The following is a 21,833-nucleotide window of genomic DNA, read 5'->3' on the forward strand; positions in this document are numbered from 1 at the left end:
CACGGACAAGCGCATCTGCAATTGGTTGCAGATGCCCTAACAGTGAAAGACGTCTCAAACATCATCCTGCATTCAGCAAGAAGGAAGGGTGTTTACACCAGCATCATTCTTCCTTCCGTGGGGAAAACATTGTAACGTGGTCCAACACCAGCCACCCTGCTTTCTTTGTGTCTGACACAATGGATGGTTTGCGTGAAATCTGTGCAAAGATTCCTCGAAAATTACGAAAATCCTCCAGACTCCAGGTTCAGTTCGAGATGACCGAAAATCGGCTATGAGAGTATAAGAGAAGATTCTGGGTAAGCTAGAAATAGTCTTATTACCGTATTTACTCGGAGAATGAACGCACTTTTTTTCCGAAAAATCGATGCAAAATTGGGGGGGGGGGGGGGCGCTCATTACGTGAAGTAAAATTTTTTCGTCCGTGTATTTACTCGCATAATGAACGGTCCTTTTATCCTGAAAAATCGAAGTAACTTCTCACCTCTTTGCGCGCGGCGCCCGACCCCGTAACTTAACTATAGCTGTGCAGAAAAAAAAAAAAAAAAAGAAACTCCTCTTTGTTTTTTTTTTCTCTTGCCGCCTTTCGCAAGCTGTTTTGTTTGCTTAGGCGTTGCTTAGACGAGGGCTCTCCGCCTATCTTTCTTATCTCCTTTCGCGCGGCGCACGACCCACCGTAACCAAACTGCGCTGTGCAAAAAAAAAAAAAAAAAAAAAAGCTCTTTTTCATTAGTTTCTTTCTCAGTTCCGTGGTTTTTTTTTTTTTTTTTTGCCGGCTTTTGCAAGCTGTTTCGTTCCTCTTTCTTACCTCCTTGCGCGCGGCGCGCGACCCCCCCCCCCCCCCCCCCCCCCCCCCCCCCACCGTAACCAAACTATACGGAGAAAGCCTGGCGCGTCGCGTGAAAAGACGGCCGCCGTAAATGGGAAAGGAGGGGCGGAGAAACGGGAGCGGAGAGAACCTTGTCCGCTAGCGCCACAAAAGAGCGAGCGGCCAAACGCAGAAACAATCTTTTTTTTTTTCTCTCTCTCTCTTTTCTTGTCGCTATCGTGGAGAGGAGAAACTCAACGTCCACCCTTTCCCGTTTCTCCCTGCGCCCTTTCGAATCGCCGCGCCCGTATCTCCCGGAGTACAAAAACGACGGTGACGAAAACACAAAAACAAGCGTGGTTCGAGGAGCGGCCGCTCATGGCCCAAGCGCTCGCTGTCTAGGTCTGCCCTTTCTGCTCTGCGCTACCATATTGGTCACCGTTCGGCGCGCTCCTCCTCTCCTTTTTCCTGCGGCCGCGCGCTCTATGGCTCCGTCGTCGATGTGCCAGGCTTTCTCCGTATTAGCCCCGAGAAGTTCGCGTGGCGCCCCCTTACGGCGAACCGGGGTGACGTCACGGCGAGGAGAGAATTTTTCCCCGACTCGCCCCGCTCGCCCTGTGGAGGCTGTGACGACGCTAGCTGTCGGCGCGCTCGTTTCTATTTATTTTTTTTTAGGCGTGTTTTCCATAGGAAGTGTACATATTTATATGAGCCTTTATTTAGGTATGGCCTGTAGCTACAGGCGAAACTTCAACCAACATTTTAAGCATGCTTGACAGGGCAGGCAACGTATGAATCGCAGCTGGTATATGAAAATAAAGAAATATGGACACAATTGCAGGAGCATCATTATGGATTTACATCTCGCACAATAAATGCTGTTGATGGTCTGAATAAATTGGCAGGTTATGTATACTATTTTTCTTTTGTATCTCTGTCTTTAAACAAGATCTCCGAAGCAGAAAAGCTGCATGCTCCTCGAGCAACATGCTAAATACAATCTGGGCCATGGGGAGAGAATCACAAGTAAGACAGCGCAAGTGCAGGAGCAAAGTAAAAAAAAAAAAAACAAGGAACATTTAATATATACATTGCTCGCATTTAACCTTTGCTGGATTCGGATAGTATTTCAAAGGACTACACGGGTGATATTTGTGGACTTGTTTATATCAACCCTCAAGTAATGTATAACAAACGTAAGCGAAGGTGTCTAGCTCGTTATTAGTCCCTTAAGCCCTAAAATTGAGATTTTACTTAAATCGAAGTGTCCTGAAGCTAAAATACCAGAAGTTTTTCTCACGCAGACTGTCGCCCTTCACAGGTTCCACATTTTCTGCTACTAGTGCTGCATCTACCGCTGGACAGACGTTCAAATGCTTGCTTTTACTCCTGTTTCGCTCTGTTGTCAGAGAGTCCAACTGCAGGGAGTTTGAAGGCTGAGGAAGCTTTTGGGGACCTGCAGCAGTGTCTCTTTTAATTGGAAATGACAATTCAGACTAAACGGTGTATTTTCCGAATACCCAAGACTGGAATAAAGAATGTCGCGAAAAAAGTATAAACATTCCAAATTACGGCACTATTGCTGTGCATATTTTGGGCAGTTCAATACATATCATACAGGCACCTGCGGGCGATTCGGCCGTTTTTGCTGCTACCATACAAACTAATTTTCAGTAATTGTGCATCTTCTAAGAAATATGCCTGCATACGTGTATAAACTATATAATTAATTCACAAAGAAGCTACATTTATGTAAAACAGCCCTGTTTCACGAGCACTTCAAAGATAATCAGACGCAGGGCCTTTAAAACATCTGCGAACCAGCGCATGCAGAGTGGAAGCGCAGAGTCGGGGGTCACGAACTAATTTGCCGACCACTCAAAGGCCCATGATATAAATGCCACTTCAAATGCCTTGAAAGCGGGATGTAATATCGTCCTAAATCATGAACAGGCAAGGAACAGAATTCCAGCGTCTGAAACACTTGCGCCACCGCTTCACCGACCCCTCGCAAGATTGCCTTCTGTCGTGTGGACGGGCGGGAAGGTTCATCGGCGGAATTGCCTCCTCCGATAGCTTTCGGGATTTGTAACCCAATTTTAAAGGTAAAAGGGACGAGCAGGCTTATAAAATGTACGGAAGCACGTCAATATCGGCCTAACTCAACGTCTTGTATATCGGGTAAACGAAGTCCAGCTCCTCGAAGAGCTTGCGGCACACAACGCCAAACCAAGAAACCGGTGCTGGGAAGCGAGCCGATGCGAGATCGCGGAGCGGAGTACTCCCCCTGACGTCATGGTACGCCTCACCCAATCAGGGCGCGGCGACCGCAGCGACGCTTGTGTTCGCTCTCGGGGCTAGTTCCGCGTTTTTTTTTTTTTTTTTTGCCGCCTTTTGCAAGCTGTTTTGTTCGCTTAGAGCGCTTCTCTTTCTTACCTTCCGCGCGAACCCAAAGTCCAGACTGCGCTGTGCAAAAAAAAAAAAAACAGCTCCTCTCCATGTTTTTTTTTTGTTGCTTCCGTTGGATCTTTGCGAATTTTTTTAACGTCTTTTGCAAGGCGTTTTGTTCATCCACGCTGCCCATGCATCCGCGACCTAGCTGCACCAGGATAGAAAAGTGCGTTCATTTCGCGCGCGAGGGGGAAGGGGTTCAAAATTTTGACGTTCGAGTGAGGGGTGCGTTTATAGGCAACCTGCAATGCAGTTTGGCGCTACACGTTGCGCCATCTAGCGGCTGCAAAATAAAGAAACTGGGTAGGCCAGGCCTGCGCGGGTCGCGGGTGCAGCGGGCGGGCGCATCCATAAACCACGTGTGAACGTTGCATTCCGAGTCGGCGTGAGCTTTTTTTGGAACCGTTTTTCGTAAAAGTAAGTCCCAACTTCAAGTCTCTACGACCTCACCGGGTTCCTGTAACATCTCGCCTACCTCTTAAGAGTTCCCCCCAAAAAATAAACGCTGCTACTGCTGCGTGAAACACGGCCACATGCAGTCGCGAAGGTGACTCAAGCGTCAAACTTCATCGCTTCCCTTCGAGATCTTGGGAAGCGACACGGCGACAGAAGTGGATTACTGCAGTGCGACGCATCAAGTAAGTGAATTTTACAGAAACTCTTTGGGGGGAAGTGAACGAAAATATATGTGCAGGCTCGGAAAGTGGTCGGACGAACTCGTTTTGCAGACTACTCGGCAAAATAACATATTACAAGTTATATTACAAGTCGCTTTGACAGCCACATAGGGAAATACGATAGGAACAATCGGGCCGATTGCTGCTTCGCTGTGACGTCGAGGATTGGGCGATCAGGTCTTCAAGCGAAAGGCCCGTCGGCCCGTTCCGGCACCGCTAATGCCGTTTGGCATGCGTGGTCGCAACCAAAACCTTCCAAACCTGCGAGTGGATTTTCGTAGCACAAAGTTTTGTTTGTTTCAGCAACCAAATTTAATGCTGAGTCTAGTAACAAATGTGACGGCGTGCAGAAACAGGCTGCTAATGTTTTTTGTTTGGAAAAATGTCGTGCGAAGCGTAAATATCCTTTCACGTATACACTTCGTTGCCTGTCGCCTTTTTACACCAGGCTTTGCGATGTGCGTACGGTTATGTAGCATGCTGAGTTCCAAATTTTATTCTAGTGTGTGTGGCCGTCGGGAGGAGAGGACGGCCGAGCAAAGCGCGAGCGGGGCCAGCCGGCGAGGAAAGAGGAAGAGCGTGCTGCACGAGGCTGGGACCGGGCAGGAACGATAGAGCTGTTCTGGCTGGTCTGGCCCATGGCGATTCCCGGGAGCATTCCACCAGCGAAGTTCCGGTCAGGACTGGCGGAAGCGGCGAGCCCTGGCCATACCGGCCTGGGCCATGACGATCCCGTAGTGGTTCCGCAGCGAAACTGATTGAGATAGTCCGGAACAGCTAGCCTACGCCGTACTGGCGTGGGAAGGACGATCCGCAGGCCTGGACACGGGCTCCGACTGCGAGTTCTGACCGACGGGCGACAACTAGGGTCGGCGGGTCCGGACTGCCGGCTCTCGAAGACGGGCAACCGGAATGTACAATAAACCTATTCGCTGCCTTCTCGTTCTATTGTGTCACTTCTTGGGAGACGAGCGAAGCACAGACCGATCGGGCGGCCACAAGTAGTGAAGACAACTCAAACTGGTGTCCAGATGACGACTCTAGAATATTCTCTAAACACTTGGACCTATCAAGGCTCCCGATGGTCTTAAAAAACCGCACAAAAAAACCAGGGACGCACGCAGGTGCACACGGGGACTGCTGAAATCGGGGTCGCCGCCGCTCGCAACGGCCCGGCGGGCAGATAGGCCGCCCCAGTAACAGAGGCGCCGCCGCTTGTGGCGCTGAATGCAGTACTATCGTGGCGCCGCCTGGCCATTGCCGGCTGCCTATAATGCGAGTGAAAAAAAAGTCGAAATTTGGAGAGCCGACTTGGGGGGTGCGTTCATTACGCGAGTGCGTTCACTGTGCGAGTAAATACGGTAAACGTGGCAATCACAGTTTTCGGGCCATGACTCGCAAGGTCACTGCAAAGCGTTCATTACAGCGCCACTGGGGCCAAACAAACTGCGAAGGTCCTCACACAGACCCTAACATGCTAAGATTGGATGTCGGTTTTGAAAGCGTCTGGGATGAGTCGAAGGATGCTTCGGAGAAGTTTGGTTTGAAACAACCGTCTGCCAAACCACCGAGGGCTGCAAAACCACCGGCCTGATTCGAACAAACTAGCACCCTCGCAAGTACTGCAGTTCTTGATGCAAAGGCAACATTGAGAAAGGAGTCTTTTCCAGCGGTTAACTGTGTCACAAGCGAAATAAGCAGGTTTGACGAGCCCGGCATGGAGAGACTAGTAATGCTAGAGAACGTTTTGACATCCACTTTCAAAATAATTTTTATTATTTTGACATCGGTGACGCCACTTCGTGGAGACGTGAAACTATTTTAAAAAACATACGATGTCCCCCGTCAAAATATTCTTGTAATTATACTGATGTCTCCAACTTGGAACTTTGGAGCTTCGGAGTTCGGACTGGAGAACGATTGAAGGTGGCAGTCAAAAAAAGATTACCTTGCTTGCAGGCAGTGTTGCGGTTCAACACGCATTTTCTGAAAATAAATGTTATGCCTGCTTTTATGACCTTCTAAAATAATGTGGAATGAAAAAAAAACACCTCTCAAAGTGCATTAGCTATCAGGCCACATGTAACATTTAGTTGGTTGCGCCCAACATTACAGAATACGGCACCGCTACTTTTCATGATATATGTCACGTGATTTATATAGAAATAGAAGCTGAATGCCATGTCATAAAATTTGCAGTTGACTGGAAAATCTGCGTACATATCTCGTACAACTGCGCATCAAAGAGGCAATGTTTAAATTCACAACCTTCTATTTAGCATCCCAATCGTTTTGTGGTTAACATAAATAAATAAATATATATATATATATATATATATATATATATATATATATTTATTTATTTATGTTAACCACAAAACGATAATATATATAGTCAAACCCACATATATCGAACTCGCAAAAAAACGGGAATTAGTTCAATATATTGTGTAATTCGATACAACAACTTTAATGAATTTGACTCTCAAAAATCCACTTTCTGCTGGTATTTTACAAAATGAAATAGTTTTGCATCTCCTGCTGCTTTTTCTTCATTGCATCCGCAATAACGATAATTTTCTATGCTATCGACGGATTCCAAACTGCTGAGGCATCTGCCCAGAACTTGAGCGTCGTTGAATTGGGGCCGAGAGGCTTCGCCAGCGCACTCCAAACGCTTACTTGGAGTGTCCTTGAACGATACTGCTCCCAGCTTCGCACTTCTATCGAGGATTTGGAGCGCCGACTCCGACAGACCCGGTAAATTCATGCCAACAAGTGCCGCGGAGGAGCGAAGGAAGCAGCGAGCAGTTCGACGTGTATGCAGCTGCAGGGGAAGCGACCGTCAACGTAAGCCCCAGCCAATTGGCTAGTTGCTTCGCTTCTACCGTTGACCACCCAAGGAAGGACCAGGGACATCATGAAGGAGGTTATTTTTTGTTTGCTTTTGTAATTTTAATTGGCCTAAACACATTAAAATAAAGAGAATTTCAAGAAAAGAAAATTTTTATTAAAGGGATACTGAAGCGAAACTTGAAATACACCTATTATGGTCAGAAATAGGTTCAATATGATCAATGATATTCATAAATCATAATCGCGCGTTTGTATTTTGAACGGATGGCTATATTTTTCACCCTAAGGGGCCCGAATGGGCGCGCGCTCAAAAATCGGCCATCGGAGAGCGCGATGCGTCTTGGGATATCGGGCGCATTCGTGACGTCACTTGTGCCAGACTGGAAAGGCTACGGCGTGAATGTTGTGGTTACGACCGTTGCCACTTGGTGGCGCGTCGACGATTTACGACCTGTGACAACGTGGCCGTTTGAGATGTGCAAGGGCTGCACGCACGCTGCACCACGGCAAGTCGGCAACCACGGCACAACTGACAAAACCAGCTCTGATGAGGCCGGATTCTCAAAGCGAACTCACGACGAAAAAAGTGTGTACGACAAATTTGAGAGAAAACCCACTCTCTCGAAACGAAATTGTCGTAACCTTTGCGCAGGTTACGACAGAATCCTACGACAGCTCCGAAGCTGTCTTACGCACTTTTTACGATCAAATCAACAAGGCCGACAGCGTCGCTCAGTTACTTGGTATCGGCCACCAACGGACATTTATTTTTCTATGTGCTCTTCTCGTGCGTCCCGACTTCAACCAGCAAGAAAAAAGGAAGTACTTCAAAAAGACCACGACGATCAAGAACGCAGGATCCACAAACACACGAGAAGAGCTACAGCGGCCACGATTCTGCCAACCGAGCGAGCTCGGCAGAATATAGTAGGCCTAGCAGCAACATCGACTCGGCGCACCATTCCTCCGGCGGTCCTTGGCCAAGACCGTCTGCCCATGACCGGCTGGCCTGCTGAATAGAATATGCCCGCGCAACCCTTGTGGACCCTTCCCGGATGAGTAGTTTGATCCCTGAACTAAATTTCAGAGGTCAATATTTTCCCCTTGTCATCTCGATCTCCTTGTTTTCCGAGACAGCGGTGACGAACGCTGTCGTCGAAAAGGGACTCTCATTGATTCTATCTCCTTGTTTTGTGTGATATAGAGCTCAAATAAACGCCATACGGATTACCTTCGCAACTCGGTATGTACACTCCGTTATTAGTACGCCATTTTTATTCTGACTCGACGCTCTGTCACTGACGAGCTCCCCGCGATGTCAGTCTAACCTTTCTTTGCCGAGTGTCATGTCAGTATCGAGTTGCAATCGTAAAAGATCGGTCCAGAAGCGCTTACCGAAACGCGGTCTAACAGAGCGAATCCAGCACTTCGATCAAACGCGCGTGTCCGCTCCGAGTGTGAACAGGTATTTGCGTGGCTCTTGCTGACACCCTCGTAGTTCAAACATATCCTTTTTAACGTCGGCTTGCAGCTCGCGACTCGCAGCAACTAATACCGGCCGTGCCAGAAGCATGCTCGGGTCGTGTCGTGCAAAGAGCCGCAACGAGAACGAGCTCACTGTGGCCAACTACGCTTTGGCTTTCTCCGCCAAGGCTTTGCAAACGCGTTCAGGCCTAGGCGAATTCTGCCGGCACGCCGTATTGCCGCAGAATGGCGCTGCTATTATGCCACAAGTGATGTCACGAGAACTTCCCCCCATCCACCAGATGAGAATTTGAAATCGTTTAATTATGTTTAAAATTAGTTCTCCTGTGTTTTACAGCGCAATATTTATATTTCCGAGGTGGTGCCTGTCCCTAGCCCATATTTATGCAACAAGATAGGCGCTAAAATTTCGTTTCACTACCCCTTTAAGTTACTACGTTCAGCGCGCTCAGGTTCGGTGCACATTAAGAACCAGTCAAAAGTCGTAGCAGGGTCTCTTTGAGCCAGAGGTCTCAAACTCATTTAAGTGAGGGGGCCAGGTAGCCCACACTGGAAAGGCCAAGTGCCAACGTTAGACGGGGGGGGGGGGGGGGGGGGGGGGGTAAAAGAGTTGCATGCGTCTGTTTTCGTTCCGAATTGGTGTTTATTTTTTCCGATTGTTTAAGGAAGAGACCTCTTTCTGTAAACTCAGTTCTGTCGGTGACATCTTTAGAATTGATTTGTTTATATAACTACTTTGGGCCTCTGACCTCATGTGGTAAGAATGACACCATACTGCCAACGTGCTGGCATTTTTAATAAAACAAGAGAGCAAGTACAATGTCGTTCCCGTTGCTCAATTTCAATTGGGAATCATCTAAGCTCAAAACGTCTTTAAACAGCAATCAGTTAATTTGACAGTTCTTGCTTTCCTCGCGATTTTCATTGCAACACTGAAAAAAATACTTGTCTTTTAATGGTGATAAGGCAAGAATCCCGAGCTCGTAGCTTTATCTTTTGGCAGGTGCTCCTTCTGAGCGAGGGTTTGCGCAGCCGAGATGCACCCTTCAACGAAGAGTTCGCGCTTGCAGCCTAGTAGCGAAATTGTTGTACATTACAAAAAGCTGGAAAGCAAAAAATAAAGCTAAACAGAGGGCAAATGAACACAGATCAGTAAAAACTTTGTGAATACGTAAAACAGCAGAGCTACTTTTCGAGCGAAAATGAATCAGCGAGATACGGTCACTATGGTGCATGCCATTTCTAGCACTGGAAGCATGGGAACCGGGACTCGTAGCGTCTCTTTTTCATACCATACGAGAATGCCGTGCAATGCCTTCACATGGATTAAACAGCACGAAAAACATGGTGTCACCTCCTCCTTAATCCTGCTGGAGGACAGGAAGTGGGTTACGGTCAGAATTGACATTAGAAGCCGCCACTTTATCTTATGTGCCGCGCTACGGACTTCCCCTTGGTAGTCAATTTCGTGGCGACAAAACTGCTACAGTGGGACCTCAGGATCAAGCAGGATGGCAAAGTGGGAACCTCCTAAAGAGCCATTCTGCCCGCAGCACATTTGCTTCAGCTAAGATATGTAATGGAAGAAAAACAAAAGACAACACTGCAGGACTGTGACTGTCAACCTATATGTCTGGGAAACAGTGAAACAGAAGTCTGATTACATATTTATCATCCACAAATTTTGTTCAAGACAAACGACATTAAAATAAAAATGTTGCCACAATAAAGATGTGCTTGCAAATTAATTACGCATGCAAACATAATCACACATTAAGCAACGATTCAAAGGATCCTGTAAACAAAGCAAATTCATGGCTGAGTTAGTATTCATTGAGACTTGGCTTTACTGACCCTTTTTATTCTTTTAAAAAAATGTAAGAACGTTAGCCATCAGAGAAGCAGAGAAACAAACCATCCTGTGTTACACAAAAAAAAAAAAGCAAAGGAAATTTTCCAGGAAACAATGACATCTACGATTTGAAAATTCTGAGGCAGCCAGCCAGGCAACGTGGAAACAACTGCCAGGAAAATAACATGGAGCAAAAAAAGCATTGGAAACACTTAACAGAAAGGTGAGTGATATTTGCAAGCAGATGTCATATAAATACATAAATGAAGATGCCAGTGGAAAGAGGGAAGGCAAAAGCATTTTGAGTATGAGCATGTTAGTCAGTCCAACATTTTCCAAAACTTTCGTCAATGCAGTCCCGAAGGGGCACTACGCAGTATCTAAAATGGGTACAGTGCCAATGTAAAGCAAAACCTTCAGGGCAGTGCGAGGGATTCAACTAGCAATGTACCAACAAGTAGCAGGAAGTGCTGCAGTGCACACACTCACTTGCCAATTAGTCCCAATTAGTCCCCTGCTGAGGAAACTGCTAGAATGAGGTCTTGGCACGGTACAGGACGTCAAAAGAAAAATCTTGGAAAAAGTTACTTCACACTACTTAAAGAAAACACGCAAAGGAAAAAAACATTTTTTTTTATTTTTTCTTGTAAATTCGATTTATGACTTCCTTTTCCCAACCAGGCTGTTTAAAAAAATTGTATTTTTCCTTTGCATGTGTTCTTTAAGGCCCATTCACACACTTGTGTTTCATTATGACTGACTGAGACAAGGCCGGTTTTTAGGCCTCTTGTGACTGCTTGCGACCAGATGCACAGCACTGCAGAGTCGTAAGCCTTCACAAGAGGCTTAAAAAATGAAAGCCGTTTACAACTCCCTGTAGTGCCGAATTAGAGCACAGCTCTTGAGGAGGAGGAGGGAAGGGTACTCAGGGGAGGGTATACCCGTCCTCCCTCCTCCTCACCTTCTCATCCTGCCTGCTACTGCTTCCTCCGAGTAGCGTCGGCGTAACCGTGAGGTCACGTGACGTCGCATGACCTCAGAGGGGCACATGACGTCATTGGGGTCACGTGACATTTCGGCACGGTGCCGAAACGTCGTTGCGGTTATGCCGACGGCGACACCACTCAAGACGGAGACGAGCGCCTAAGAGCTGCGCTCTAAATAGGCTTTTAACCTCTCCGGTCGTGAGCAGTCCCAAGTGTGCCAACCAGCTGTTACTTCAGTACCAAAATTCACAGCAGCTAAAAGAAACAATGTAAAAGATAAAACAGCTTTTTTTTAATAGCAAGAGTGAATTTTGGTTACACATTAACTTTGCCATGTTCATATCTCCCTCATAGATAGTAAGTAGTATTAAGAAACAATGAGGGACATTCTTACAAACATATTAGACCTCACCTCAAAGGAGTGCACCTTGAGCTAGTTCAAGCGAGTTTAAAACAAGAGTTGAATCATGATCCAGAGTGCATTCAGGTGCACAACACAGAGTAGCCGCTCTAAAAAAACATTAAACAATGTCTCCTATTTATTGACCCAGCCTTTAGATCACAGCTGGAGAGGAATCATTTCCTACTCTCCCAATACATTTGTGTGATGACCAATTATGGCATTTGGACGAAAGGTTGGAGAGCAATGAAACAGTCTGGCTGTGGGGCTAACCAAGCTGAAATTATGATCAAAGTTTCTCGGATATCGCTGGTATTTGAAACGCCTACCTGCTGCAGGCTTTATGCAAATGCCGTTAAGATTTGGTAACCTCATGTGTTAGCATGTGCCCAGTGAGGCAAGACCGTTTAGAAATGGCCATGAACGCTGCTGGAATTTGTTAGGCTTATTACGCATAAGCACTTCAGTGTGGCGAGTTTCACTATTAATCTGAACAAAGGCCATGTGACCTATCTTGCAGTCAGGTATATACATACTTTGATTGAAAGGGCATAAAGTTTTGCATGAGTTCAATGATTACACATGGGGCAGGCTCAGCTTACAGGTCAACCACAAGGCATTGCACACAAATGCATTTGAATCTGGCAGATAAACTCCTATACTGAGCAAAGCTTTTGGAGCATTGTTTGCAATTGTAAGGTTTTCAAGCACTGTTTTTGATAATGGAAGATCAGGCTGGTATCATGAGAAAAGGCTTGGGGGCACTACTTGCACTTAATAGGCTTTCACCCATGTGCATTAGATTATGCTTTCTCAGATAGGAATTTTGAGCAAAGGCTTGGGGGCACAGCTCACACTTAAATGGCTTTTCACCAGTGTGTGTTCGGGTATGATTTCTCAAATGGGAATCTCGAGCAAAGACTTTGGGGCACTGCTTGCACTTAAATGGCTTTTCACCAGTGTGTATTCTAGTATGCTTTCTGAGGTTGGAAATATGAGCAAAGGTTTGGGAGCACTGCTTACACTGAAATGGCTTTTCACCAGTGTGCGTTCGGGTGTGATCTTTCAAATGGGAATTTTGAGCAAAGGCTCGGGGGCACAGCTTGCACTTAAATAACTTTTCATCTGTGTGTGTTCGATTGTGGTGAATCAGGTGGCTATTCTGAGCAAAGGCTTTGGGACACTGTTTGCACTCGAATGGCTTTTCACCAGTGTGCCTTCGATTATGGCGTCGCAGACAGTAATTTTGAGAAAAGGCTTTGGGGCACTGCTTGCACTTAAATGGTTTTTCACCAGTGTGGCTTCGATTATGGCGTCGCAGATCAGAATTGTAAGCAAAGACTTTGGGGCATTGCGTGCACTTAAATGGCTTTTCAGCAATGCGCATCCGAATATGGCTTTGCAGATGGCTTCGCAAATGGGAAATATAAGCAAACTCTTCAGGGCAAAGCTTGCACTTATATGGCCCTTCAGTCTTGTGCTTTTTAGTGTTGCCGAGCACTTGGACATGAGACATGGGAGGATGCTGCCACTTAGATTGTTCATCACCATGGGTAGCCAGGTGGCTCACAATTAGATGCTGATCTCTGGTGACATAGGTGCAGAAACAGCACCTGAACGAGATGTCCTCAGTGACTTTCAAAGGGCAGCTTGTCTCACCCAACAATGTGGCTCCATCACCTAGAAGAAAATACCATATCTATTGATACACGAAGAGAGCCAAACCAAGATAGTCAGTTAGTTTGGAAAAGAGTAGTCATTAGTGCAGTTTTGCTGCAGCTGTACAGTTCAATATTTAGCTGCGCTTCCAAGATTTCATTCACGAAAGCACTGAAATGCAAATGGCACCATTAAGGGAAGTTCCTTTTCTTGAAAAGTGAAAATCCTAGAAAAAAAATATTTTTTAAATCTTGATTTCCAAATGACACTTTACACTTCTTCTCGCCTTGGAAAGTATTCCTCACTTCTAAGAACTTTCTTTGTCACAAAAAAATTCTAGACTTGAAAAATTAAAATCTGCACCTCAATACTTCTTGTGGTCTGGATACATCATTATTCAAAGAGTGGAACAAACAAACACAATATTTCTGGAGATTGTTAGATATGACGTTTTCTAATTGGCTAATGACTGTTCCAACTATGGCAGGTCAAACCGAAAGGCTTCCTTCAAGTTAGCAGTAAAAAAGAATTTCAACAAGTGATGCATTTATGTCTCACTAATATGGACACAATGCTATACGCTCCGTGCGGAAACTATCGGGTGCTTTGAAAAACGCACGTAGCACTGATAGCGGAGAAACTGGCATTCGATAGTGAGACACGTTCAGCAGCCTGCGGCGCCACTTCGCGTGCAAAAGTGCGGCGGAGGAAGCGCGCACGGACGAAACTTTCGCTTTTTGAGCTGATACGTTGAGGGTTACATTGCATGAGGGCTAGAGCAGACCTAAAAGGTCATCTAGCTGTTCTTCGCTTCATATAAACTGAGCTTAAGTCGTTAATAGGTTTAATTTCTCTAGTTCCAGTAGAAAAAGGAGTTTGAGTACTTTTTCAAGAAAGCAAGGTGGCCCCCACTATAATTGGTCTCCGTAGGAAATTTGTTTCGCTCGTCGCTGTAAAAACCGCTGGGACAATGATAATAGGAGGCAAGTGATATGCACATTAAAGGACAGTGTGTGCCATGTTTCACTGACACAGTGGGTGGGAAACCTATGTTACCAACAAACAGAAGTTTCGGTCTGCTGTTCAACACTGTCCCAGTAGGAAATTTGTCTCACTCGTCGCCAGAAAAATAGGACTGCTTGGACGATGATATCTGGAGGCGAGTCAGTTGTTCACTAAAGGAAAGTGTGTGCCAAGGTTCATTAAGACACCAGGTGTGAAGGTTATGTTTCGAACGAATAAAGGAATAAAAAGTAAGGGATATCAATATTGGACCCAAAATGTTGTGTAATGACTTGGCTGTGCGAGGTGCAGATTTTTGGCACACGGATAGTTGGACATGACCGTAACTTGACACAACACTTATTATACCAAACAGAGGTGGCATAGGGAAATGAGATGGAAATTTGGTTCGGGCGGCGTAACTGAATGGGAACCAGTTCTGACTGTCAAGACTTTCCCGCTCGTCGTGGTAGGTGGACATTTTACAGGTAGGAAGGAACCAGTGGATGGTACTTTCGATTCAAATAATTTTGCAATAGGTTGCTCCAAAGCCAAGAAAAAAAAGTAGTCAGCTATGTTGGCATTTCCACATCCAAAAGGAGGCTGATAAAAAAATCAAGTCAATTCAAAACAGGGCAAGCAAATTTATTTGCGAAGATTATTCTCAACACACAAGCATATCTCAGCTGAAAGAGAAAGCAGACTTGCCACTCCTCTCTGCCAGAAGAAAACTTTCTAGGCTAACCTTCATCCATAACATGTATTATAACCCACTCCTCAAGCTTGAACTTTTAAAGCCACGACATCATATTTTCCTCGATTTGATAATCAGCATAAGATACTATTAAAAACATACATACAAAACTTTTCCAGACATCACCCTTACAGTTGGCAATTTCCGACTGGAACAACCTGCCAGGTAACATTGTGACCTTGGTAAATGTAGCGACTTCAAAACTATGTGTGCTATACACTGCGTAAATTGATATCTATGCTTTCCACGTGTTTTCATTCTATCGTATATTTTGCATGATGTTTGTTCATATTTTTACTGTTGTGTTTTCTTTGTATACTGTTGAATTTCCCCCCTCATGTATGCCCCTTGGGGCACTTGTCAGGTACAAATAAATGAAATGAAAAGAAGGCACACCAGATACTGCCAAATCAAACGTCAACTGTTCAGTGATTCCAAGTTTCATTGTATTTTTGCTTAGATTCATATTCATCACCTTTAGTACTGTCCGATTATTGCCTCATGAAGTACAGACTGCATGCTCATACTGGTCAAAAATATCATTGAGAACGTACAATGTTGACGAAACTTTTTTGAAGGGCATTCCTCCAATGAAATTGGCACTGCATACCCGCGAGTGTGGGATGGCATTTCTGTTTGTCCCTTTTGCGCTAACATATAAAGGTGTTACTGGTACAAGAACAAATGCAGAGCACAAAGCGGCAGTGTAGAATACGTCAGCCGTGCCTACACAGTGGCAAACAAGATCGGGAGACAAAATTTCTCGCGTCGTGCAGCACGGGTCCATCGTTGTTGCTGTCCCACATAACATCAGCGAGTTGAAAAACTGTGAAACTGTCCCCATGAGATGCGACGCATAACTATTAGAGCTCTTAACGATGCAGCAGTTCAGGCTGTAAACTCAGAGCAACCACGCTCCAACTTCAAAGCGTACCAATGTATGCGACGTGGTGTCGTTTCGCTGGGGTTCTCGCTACCTACCATCGGTAATGGCCGCGTGCAACGGCGCGTTGGTTGCGTCGCACGGAGTGTATATAGACACAATTTTGAGGGACCTATTCCTCCCCATGCAGCTCTGCCTCGTGAATATTAAAACCGGCAATCCAGACTATGGACAGCTAGTTTTGGAAACAAACTGGATTTGCTTCATTATTACGGACACAAAAGGGTCCACTAATAGAAAAAAAAGAGGTTAGTGAAGACCTTGGGTTACAGAGCTCACCAAGAGTTTCACTATTGCTGACTGTTGGTTGCACTTCCTTCAAAAGGCACAAGACCTTGGCACCGAACAATGGCTTCATTTATTGGGGCTTTCCAGCCTAATCTGTAACCTTCCCTCATGTTATGATGTTCTTCAGGCTTGTCATGTGTGGCGACTTTTCTAGCTTGTTTAGCCTCTTCAGTCTATGCAAATTTACAGGCAGCCTCGTTTTGGTCAAAAATCAGTCCGGTGCACATATGCATGTATGCAACAAACTGTATGGATGTTGCAATGTCGTTCGTAATGCCATCCACGAAGTGCAAAATTTAAGACGAGCGCAAAATTGAACGCAACTGTTACAAGAACGGTGGGAACCTGCCTACCGTATCGCGGGACAAAGTATTCTGTTTGATTTGCCAGCAGACCATTTCTGTGCCCAAGGAGTATAACGTCAAACAACACTTCAAGTCGTGCCAAGGCGAGAAGTATGATGCGCTCGCTGGACAAATCTGTGAGAATGCAGTTCTTCCACTTAAGACGTCGCTGGGAAGCAGCAAGACCTGTTTCAGAAAGGCGGCCAGACAAGCGACGAAACGGTAAGAGTGAGCTTTATTGTCTCTGAGCTTATTGCCAAGTCCCTGAAACCATTCAGCGATGGCTAGTTCATCAAAAAGTGCCTGCTAGAAGTTGCCAATGCTGTATGTGCAATCATGACGAAGACCTTTGAGAAAATAAGCCTTTCGCCAAACATTGTCCCTGAAAGGATTAACGAGATCAGTGACGGCATTGAAAAATCATTGATGACCCTCCACCATGCTTTTAACGCATTTTCAATCGCTGTCAAGCAGAGCACTGATGTCACGGAGAATGCTCGGTGCGCCATTTTCGTCGGGGATGTAGACAAAAATTTAAACAATGCGGAGGAACTCTTGGATTTCGTGCCAATGAAGGGAACGACCACAAGAGCCGACATCATTTCCGTCATAGAAAAAGTTGATCGCACCAAATTGCCGTGGGAAAAGCTGGTCTGTCTTGCAACCGACGGTGTGCCATCAATAGTGGGCAGCAAGAGCGGGCTTGTCGGACGGCTCAAGAAGAAACGCGCAGAACTTGGTATCGCAATGCGGTTTGCAGCGGTTCACTGCATTCATCATCAAGAGTCACAGTGCAGCAAATCGCAGCAAATGAAGACCGTCATGAATATTGTATATGGCGCAGTAAACTTCATTCGTTCAAGAGCCCTAAACCACCGCCATTTCGTTAGTCTTTTGGAGGCAGCTGGTAGCGAGCATGGAGAGCTTCAGCATGAAGAGTCATAAAACACAATTTGGCCATAGCTGTACAGTTCAATATTTTGCTGCACTTCGAAACTCGGTTCACTGAAGCACTCCTTGGTATCCCTTCGGCGCCGCCGGACACTGTTTGCCCTGCCCAGTGGCGGCTGTTTCAGAGGGGGCAAAACACATGCCTTGCCCCCCCACTCTGAGAACTGGGCGGGCAAGCGCCCCCCTTGCCGCCCCGGTTGGTACGCCCATGACTGGCACCATTAAGGAGAGTCCTCAATCTTAATAAGATAAAAGCCTAGAAACAAAATTTATACTTTAATATTTTGATTTTTATATCACACTTTACATATCTTCTCGCTTTGAAAAGTATTCCCCGTCTTCTCAGAATTTTTTTTTTGTCACAAGAAAGTCCTAGTCCTGAAAAGTGAAACTGAATACTTGTGGGCTGGATACCTCATTATTGAAAGAGTGCAACAAAAACAATATTTCCGAAAACTGTTAGCTGTAATGTCTTCTAATTGGCCAATGAACCTTTTTCAAGCAATGAGTGCCATCTGGGGAGTTGTCTGCTAACTACAATAGAAGAGCAGCCCAACATGGCTCCACCTGTCAGAACACAATGGCATCAAGCCGTTGTATTAGTCTTCGGTGCTTTTTATACCCCATACTACCGATACCAAAAAACAAAGCATCAAAATAGACTAAATATGCATGAAGATAAATGCTGACAAAGTCACTGTCGCCATTTTTGCAGGGCACCGCGTCCCGATATCCTGCGAAAATGGCGGCAGCGGGAGTGTACGTATGTGCAGAAGCTTACTGGGAAAAGGTCCATTACTTTTACTATGGCAGGTCAGATCGAAAGTCTTCCTTCAAGTTATCAGTAAAAGACATGTGATGCAGTCAAGTCTCGCTAATATAGACGCAATGCTAATACACACTATTTTGGGGGACCAATTCCTCCCCATGCAACTCAGCCTTGTGAATATTAAAAGCCTCAGTCCAGACTATGAACAGCTAGTTATGGGAACTGAAAAAATACATGCAGGTTTGTCTCATTATTACGAAAAAAAGGGTCAACTAGTAAAATGAAGAGCTTAGTTAAGACCTTGGATTACAGAGTTCACCAAGAGTTTTACTACTTTCGGCTGTCAATTGCGCTTCCTTCGGAAGGCATGACCTTGGCACCAAGCAAAGGTTCCATTATCGGGTCTTTCCAGCCAAACGCGTAACCTGCCTTTCTCTCCTTATCTTAGATGCTCTTCAGATGTGGCCAGTTTCCTAGCTTTTATGGCCTCTTCCATCTATGCAGATTTACAGGCAGCCACGTTTTGCTCAAGAATCAGTTCGGTCTGGCTGGCTCAGACCAAGACGGGAGTCTCAAAGTACACATGCAAAGGAAAAATAAAATTTTTAAGCAGCCTGAACGGGAAAAGGATGTCCTAAAACAAATATTCAACAAGAAAAAGAAATTTCTGGAGCTCTATTTACGGTGCAAAACGAATTTGTACTTGGCGCCTGCAGAAAAGTGGCTGCTATGGTCACGCGACTGGCCGCTATGGTAACGTGGTGCTTACGCTCTTTTGGGCACTTCCTATGGTCTCTAAAATTTACTTATCAGTGATGTGATTGGCCTAAGCCATTTTGGAGCACCTTTCGGAGCAGCAAAAAAGAGTGTTTTGGAGCAGCAAATGTGGCCTTTGGAGCAACCAAAACAGTGTTTTGGAGCAGCAAAAGTGGCTTTTGGAGCAGATACTGTTAGAAGAATAAAAATTTTCATTTTAAGTGCTGCACAAACGAAGGGCACTTTGTGTTGTATCATGCTCTCATGTGACTTGTTGTGGCAGAACTCGCTGCTTGCGGTTTTGCTGCTGAGACATCCCACAAGTGTACAGCGCATTACTGTAGGCATTGCCGAGCAATTCCGAAAAACTGCTTGCCACCGTCATACTAGTTCTTGACGTGCCAGACTTTCGTCAAAACTAAACAAACGTGAAACAGTGGATTGCAACCGTCAAGCTGGTGCCTTTGTCGTGTAATGATGTTTGCATGCACAAGAGGGCAACTTCGGCGGGCTTGCAGTTGCGTGTGCTTTGTCGCACAAGCGGAGACAACCGCTGTTTGATCGAAGCCGAAACCGAAACCATGCCAGTCCGCTCCGTCGCCAACTGATTCCCAAAATTGTATGCAAAATGTAACTGTTGAGCATACGACAAAAAAAGTCCAACAACGCGTGCTTTCCAGGCCGGCAAACAAAGTACACACACACACAAAAAAGAACCTGAGCGCATTGATGCAGACATCACGAGCCAGGGTCAAAAAGTTCTTGGGGCGCTTTGTGCAATGACTGAACTCGAGATAAACAAGCGCGCTGTGCGGGTTCAGGTCACCAAAGAAGGCAATGTATATACATTGGCTTCTTTGTTTTAGCTCACTTCTCTTCAACTTTCTTTCACGGCAGATTTTTCACGTACTGAGCGCAAAAGAAAGCCCACCAAGCGAAACGTAGGTAATCAATACTTGGACACAGCAGTCTTTGAATTAAAGAAGGATTTTTATAGTAACGTACGGTTTAAACAAGAACATGAATGTTGATGAACTTGCGGTGGTACTTAGTTTCATTTTAAAGAGCGCCATGTTTACCGCGACGTGGGGACGGCAAAACCTGACGACGTCGCGCAACCACGAAGTCTGGAAGGAAGGGAACAAATATTGTTTTCCCAGGGCCGCTGCTTTCAGGAGCGAGTGTTTAAAGGGAAGATGGGGCACTTCTACTTTTGAGAAAAAACGCTTGAACTGCGTTCATTTGGCCTTTAGAATAACAGATATCAAAATTATATTTCAATGCGACGCGCCGGAGAGCCACAAGAGTAATTTCAAAATAGGGCTGAAGCCCCGCCCCCCTAGCCTTGGGCAGCCAAAAGATCCGTCGATGATGTCACGGACAGCGACCGTCTTTCGCGTTTTTCTCGCGTTTAACAATACTTACGCAGCAAATGGTTTGGGTATTCGGGTTCACGGGGTAAAAATGCACTAGAATTCGCTTCTAACCCATTTTTTCCAAGAAGCTCCGTAGCTTCCCTTTAAAGGGGTCATGAAACGCTTTTCCAACTTTTTCCTGTTTAGCTTTCTTCCTCAACTCATAGATCGCGCATTCTACCAAACAGTTTAAGAAGACGAAAAGAGGGGAGTCCCCTCTTGCTCAGAATCTCGTTTGTACACCCGGACAGAGCCATTGTCCTCCTAGAAGATTAGCCCGTCGCTCAAAATTCAGACAAAAATTGCTTTCCCCACCCCGCTCACCCCGAAGCTGACAGTGCTGTGGAAGCTACGTGCTCGTAGGGCCAGCCAAACTTTTGCCACGTGATCACGCTCTCTCGCGCATACCCAGGCGCAGAGAATGAGGTCAGGTGATGAAAGGGAGGCGGCTGATTGGTCGGGCAAGCGCGTAGCGTCCACCACAATGTCAGCTTAGGGGTGAAGGAAATAAGAGAGGTCCGGTATCGTGCGAAGTGTGTTTGGACCCGGTGACGCTCTTTGGGAACCGCGGATGTATCACAGTGAAAAGGCAGAGAGCTTACGAACGGGAGAAGGTACGAAATAGTCCACTGTGTTTTCAGATTTTCACACTGAAAGTCAGGCTTTTGGCTTTCTATCTTTCTTCTTTTGGCCCACTGAACCGATGTGCTATTAGTAAAATCCCAATCTAAAGTGATTTATATCAGCCCAAATTTCGTTTCATTAGCCCTTTAAGGTCACAAAAGAAACTCTCGCTGCGCAAAAACGTGGTTTTGTTTCAGAGCATGATGGCATGGCTGGTACCCGGCACACTAGCGTCGGAGCGTCTACACACCAGCGCCTATCGTTGAAAATATTTTTTTTGTTCAAAGAAGACGCGGGACGCGAATTACGAGACGAGGAGAGCGTAAAACGCAATACGGCCAAAACAAAAAACAAAAAAAAAAGAAAACATGCAAGAACATAACACACACATGCTCAATTACACTACTCAGTTTAGTTTCGGTTGTGAAAGGCAACCAAAATTGGCGTTTTGGCCCACGCTTCACGCAGATCACCCATTATTTGGCAAAATGTAGCAGGGTTAGCCACTTGGCACAGTTTGGCACAATTGGCACAGCAATCACATCACTGACTATGTTTGAAATGCAACTAAACAATGAAGGTCAATAAGTAACTTTTAGAGGCCAAAAGAAGCTCTCGAGAGAGCACAAGCACCACGTGATAGACCTGTGTGCCACTCAGAAACTGACAGCAGTGGCATGCAGGAGTGTTCCCCTACGGCAGCGGTGGCATGGAGAAACACATTCAATCAGTTCAACCGGTGGCAAGCCACGCTCAGCGTGCGTGTGGGGGTTGAAGGGACTTCAGTGGCAGCGCTGAACGGCTCCGGTGGCA

General features: G+C 45.8%; 1 protein-coding gene and 1 pseudogene across 1 annotated transcript in view; one reads left to right on the forward strand and one right to left on the reverse strand.

Moving 5' to 3' along the window:
• The window catches only part of LOC115311604 (zinc finger protein 525-like), a 53,287-nt gene that overhangs the window by 21,883 nt on the left and 9,571 nt on the right, over positions 1 to 21,833 (reverse strand). The gene's annotated exons all lie outside the window — the stretch shown is intronic.
• On the forward strand, positions 12,321 to 13,091 carry LOC121833380 (annotated as a pseudogene).

This window comes from Ixodes scapularis, unplaced genomic scaffold (genome assembly GCF_016920785.2).
Source record: "Ixodes scapularis isolate PalLabHiFi unplaced genomic scaffold, ASM1692078v2 PGA_scaffold8__174_contigs__length_109621045, whole genome shotgun sequence".
NCBI classification, from domain to species: Eukaryota; Metazoa; Arthropoda; class Arachnida; order Ixodida; family Ixodidae; genus Ixodes; species Ixodes scapularis.